Source organism: Canis lupus, chromosome 4 (assembly GCF_048164855.1).
Source record: "Canis lupus baileyi chromosome 4, mCanLup2.hap1, whole genome shotgun sequence".
Lineage (NCBI taxonomy): Eukaryota > Metazoa > Chordata > Mammalia > Carnivora > Canidae > Canis > Canis lupus.
Window position 1 is genome coordinate 76,493,852 of NC_132841.1, and position 5,576 is coordinate 76,499,427.

Genomic DNA, 5,576 nt, shown 5'->3' on the forward strand with positions numbered 1-5,576 from the left:
ATGATCACTAATCAAGCCCCACATCAAGCTGCCTGTTGCCCTCTCCCTCTCCTTCTCCCTCTCCCTCTGCCTCTGCCTGCTGCTCCACCTATTTGTGCGCGCTCTCTCTCTCTCTGTCAAATGAATACAATCTTTTAAAAAGCAAAGAAAATAACAAGAAAGAGAAAATACACTTATAGTACTGTAGTTATAAAAAAATCTGTGTATAAGTAGATTCATTCAGTTCAAATCCATGTTATCAAAGGGTCAACTGTAGGAAGAGAATTACCTTAATTTCTTTTCTTTTTTTAAAAAGATTTTATTTATTTATTCATGAAAGACACACATGCAGAGAGAGAGAGGCAGAGACACAGGCAGAGGGAGAAGCAGGCCCCATGCAGGGAGCCTGATGTGGAACTCGATCCCAAGACTCCAGGATCACACCTTGGGCCAAAGGCAGGCGCTAAACCGCTGAGCCACCCAGGGATCCCCAAGAATTACCTTAATTTCATCAAGAAGATCTTTTTTAAAAAATCAGCAACTACATTTTACTTAATAGTGAATTTTGAACATTTGTTTCTTGAGTTGGAATTAAAACAGGCATGATCACTATCACCACTTCTGTTCTACACTGTACTGGAGGAGGTACTAGTCAGTGCTGTAAGGCAATAAAAATAAAAGAAACAAAAGGTAGAAGAAAAAGTAAAACACTTCTTTGGAAAAGACAAGTAGGGCAGCCCGGGTGGCTCAGCGGTTTAGCGCTGCCTTCGGCCCTGGGTGTGAGCCTGGAGACCCAGGATGGAGTCCCACATCAGTCTCCCCCCACAGAGCCTGCTTCTCCCTCTCCCTCTGCCTGTGTCTCTGCCTCTCTCTCTCTCTCTCTCTCTCTCTCTCTCTATCTCTCTCTCTCTCATGAATAAATAAATAAAATCTTAAACAAAAAGGAAAAGAACAAGTATATTTGTCATTATTTGCAGGTAACATGATTATGTATGTAAAAAAACCAAATGAATGTACAAGCTATTGGGATTAATAAGCACAGTTCATGGAAACAATCTCAATATCTTTTTGTCTCCATTCAGAATGTATTTTTTCAATAAATCTTTTACCAAACAAAATTCAAAAAAAAAAATCTCATGTGGAACTGGAGGTAGTTTGAACATAAACATAACAGAAATCCAAACCTGTTATGGTGAGAATGGCAACTCTCTTGAACTCAAGAAAGAATGAAATGGGACGCCTGGTGGCTCAGCGGTTGAGCATCTGCCTTTGGCTCTAGGGCCTGATTCCGTGATTCCGGGATCGAGTCCCTCATCGGACTCCCTGCTTGGAGCCCCCTTCTCCCTCTGCCTGTGTTTCTGCCTCTCTGTCTCTCATGAATAAATAAATAAAATCTTTTTTTTTTTTTTAAGAATGAATGAAATGCCAGTGACAGTGAAACTTTTCTCTCTACACCTAAACAGAAAGGTCTCTCATACCAGAAGTTTCTTGCATTCACACATACACAGAAAAGCTACCTATAAAACAAAAGCCAATTATACTGTGGAAAATACAAATTGCAGAAAACCACAAGTCAATAGAAGAAAAACTACTGGTTTACATGAGAGGAAGGGACTTCACTCTGAGCCGCTACTTGGTGAACGCTGCCACCACTGCCCACAGGACCTCGTTGGTGTTGGCCTTCAGACATTCCACCTCAGGGTCTAAGTCAAGGAGCTGCCGCACTCTCTTGGTGGCTAAATCGTACTGCTCGTCCAGAAGGGGGGCGAAAGCATTCTCCAGGACGTCGGAGGCGTGTGCCAGGTAAATGAGGGCCAGCAAGCGCTTGTCCATGCGGTGAGGGTCATTCACCCATTTGTCAAGAACAGCTTCCTGTACCTTCTTGATGAGGCGCTGCTTAATATTGTTGTTGGTGAGGGGATGTGTCGTCATGTCAAAAAGTAGGAAGTTCTGTTTCTCTGTGGTCAATACGCCCTTCTCTACCAGACATTCAATCATTTTTGCATGTTTCTTAACTGGTGGTACAGTTCCAAGAGATTCCACATCTCACCTAAAACAGAAGTTTTTAAGAATTAGAGAATTTCAGGTTTATTTTTTTATACTCTTAATGTGAATGGTAAAATGTGTTCACGGTAGCTGGTGTGTTTCTAGGGAAGTAGAATACGAAAAGTATTTTATGTCGGCCTGTATTCCCATAAACGTGAACTCCCTGTGGGACAGGAGTCATATTTTATTAATCTCTGTAGCCCCAGCACCAGGTATATTTTCTGCAATGTAGTATTTTGTCAATAAACCTTCATTAAAGAGAATGAATGAACTATTCCAATACACAAATTAGAATAGCCGGCTGATAGTTTTAGTATGAGGTAGGACTGAGCCAAATTCTGCATTTCAATTGGTATGAAGGTGTCAATAAATAACCAAAGGAAAAAATGAGAGGTTTAATTTTTTAAAGATTTTATTTATTCATGAGAGACACACAGAGAGAGGCAGAGACACAGGCAGAGGGAGAAGCAGGCTCCCTGCAGGGAGCCCAGTGCAGGACTCGATCCCAGGACCCTAGGATCACGCCCTGAACGGAAGGCAGACACTCAACCCCTGAGCCACCCAGGTATCCCAAGGTTTAAATTTTTAACTTTTTGAAAGAATAATTTTAGATTTTCAGAGAAGTTATGAAGATAATAGGGTTGCCATGTGTACCACACCCAGTTTGTCCCACGCCCCAGCTGGTTTCCCCATTAGTGTGGTACTTTTGTCACAATTAATGACCTAATATTGATACATTTCTATTAACTACAGTTCATACGATATCCAGATTTCCTTAGTTTTCACTTAATATTCTTTTTCTATTTCCAGATCCTGCCCAGGTTACCTCATTCTCCTTACTTGTCATGTTTCCTTAGGCTTCTCCTGGCTGTGACAGTTCTTCAGACTTTCCTTGTTTTGAGGACTTTGACAGTTTTGAGATACTGGTTTTGAGGCACTTTGTAGATTGTTCCTCTAATGGGATTTTTCTGACGTTTTTCTCATGATTAGACTGAGATTATGGGTTTTTGGAAGAGAGACCACAAAGGTAAGGTGCCATTCTCCTCACTTCATGTCAAGAGTGGACACTATGAACATGACTTATCACAGTTAATGGTGACTTTGGTCAAGTGGCTGAAGTAGCGTTTGGCAGGTTTCTCCAGCACAAAGCTAATCTTCCCATATCCCTTTGCATTTTGGACACTTGAAAGGAAGTCACTATGTAGAGCACGCAGTTAAGGAGTGGTGAGACATGCTGCACTTCTTTGAAGGTGAGGTATTTACAAACATTATTTGAAATTGAAAGTTTTATTTCCATTACAGAATTAAATGGAAATCCTCATTAAATATGGCTGGTTGAATAAGTGTTCCTGAAGAAAATGCTTTGAAAATGAGAGCAGAAAGATTTTTGTAGAGGCACACACCTAGTAGAATAGGAAAGAAAACAATAGCAGTAAAACTTTGGACACTGCAAAATAAATGGAAAAGTGGTAGACGGATTAGTGGAGCCAAGGAAGCTAATCCTAAACTGGCAGTAGGTAAAGCAGAGAGGTAACCTACTTTACACTGTAAAGCCCCCAGGCGCAGGAATGGGCACTGGATAGCTGTGGAAATCGGCGGGAAGGAGCAGATAATGTAGGGCTAAAAATAGAGAGATTGTTTGAAAGTCTTTTTAGTAGCTAGCATCTCCAGATCTTCTCATTGGCTCTGTACAGTCAGCCCCATAAAAGAGAATAAAACAGAAGGTCCCTGGACTCGGGTACACAAGGCCTAGTCAAAGGAGGCAGGCATCTCTTACTGAAAACAGGGGTATCAAAAAAATTTATGTCCTACAATTTGTGACATCTTAGTCTTCTGTTTCTTCACAATTCCTGGAACCCTGGAAGCAGGATTATCCCCTGCAGCCAAGACATTAGGAGAGATGTCTCTGAAAAATTCTACCAGCCCAATAGAAAAGAATGAAAAACACTGACAAGACAATTTCCTCAAAGAATTACAATGAAGCCCCCATTGTGTCATCTCCCATCATGGACACATATAGTTTCCAAGTAACTTTTATGGCCACTCTAAATAGGAACAAACTGCAAGGGAATACATTCGTTTGGTAAAACACCTCTAATGGTGAAACAGGGAACTCAACATAAAATATTAAAATAACAAAAAGATGTTTATAATTGCCCTAATGTGGAAACAACCCAAATGTATAGTCAATGGGTGAATGACAAAATGGGTACATTCATACAGTGGAATACTCTTTGGCAGTAAAAAAAGGAACAGACTCTTGTTGCATTCTGCTGCAAGGATGAGCTTCAAATACAACATGTGCAGTGAAAGAAAGACACAGAAGATCATATTTGTACTATTATATTTATATGAAATGTCTAGAAAAAGCAAGTGTATAGAGACAGCAGCTTATTGACTGATTGGGACTAGTTAGGAATGGAGATGAATTGCAAACAGGTCCATTGGGGGTGGTGGAAATGTTCTAAAACTAGATTGTAGTGATGGTGGAATGATTCAATGAATACACCAAACATCAGTGAATTAGAGACTTAAAACGAGTGAATTTAATGACACAAGAATTATATCCCAATAAAGCAGTTTTTTAAAAAGAAACTCAGAGAAACAAACTATGGAAGGAGAAGGAAAAAGTCATTACTGCCCTCAGGGAAATAAGAGATGGCATAGATCCATACAAGAGGAACAAGATGATAGTTTTATTTTTATTATTATTATTTTAAAAGATTTTATTTATTCATGAGAGAGAGAGAGAGAGAGAGAGAGAGACAGAGAGAGAGAGAGAGAGAGGCAGAGAGAGAGAGAGAGGCAGGTGGAGGGAGAAGCAGGCTTCATGTAGGGAGCCCAATGCGCGACTCGATCTTGGGACTCCAGGATCATGCCCTGAGCTGAAGGCAGATGGTCAATCGCTGAGCCACCCAGGTGTCCCAGATGGTAGTTTTAAAAAGAATATATGGAGGAGAACAACAATACTAGAAAAATAAAAATTGGATGGTAGAAATAAAAACCTGAGTAGAAAGGTGGAGGACATGGTTAGGGAATCCAAAATATAGAGCAAAATGGTGAATAACTGGACAGTAAGAAAATATAAGACATTAGATGGTTGATTCAGGAGGCCTACTAGCTAAATGATAGGAGCTCCAGAAAGAGAGCAGAAATGAATGGTGGAGAAAAGTATTAATAAAATAACATAAAAGAACTTTCCAGAACATGAGCTTCTTCTCAGAAAGACCCTTAGGGTATCCAGCCCATAGAACACAAGACAAAAAACAAAAGCAAACAAAAACCCCAACCAACAATAAAAAACAAAAGACTCATTATCGTGAAATTTCAAACACTGGGAATAAACAGAGGACTCTAAAAGCCTCTGGTAGGAATGGAGGGGGCGAGGGAGGGGGGGCAGGGGGGATGGTGAGACAGATCATGAATAGAAGATTGTAAATAAGAATGGCATCAAACTTCTCAAATGGGAGGTAGAAGATAATGGAGCTAGACCTTCAAATTTATCTTTAAGATATTTTTTAACCAATAATTGTGCATTTAGCCAAACTCTC

The 5,576-nt window shown here is 40.2% G+C and overlaps 1 pseudogene; it reads right to left on the minus strand.

The window, feature by feature from the left end:
* Window positions 1-1,552: 1,552 nt before the first annotated feature.
* LOC140631433 (Golgi phosphoprotein 3-like) lies at window positions 1,553-2,872 on the minus strand (annotated as a pseudogene).
* Between the last annotated feature and the right edge of the window lie 2,704 nt (window positions 2,873-5,576).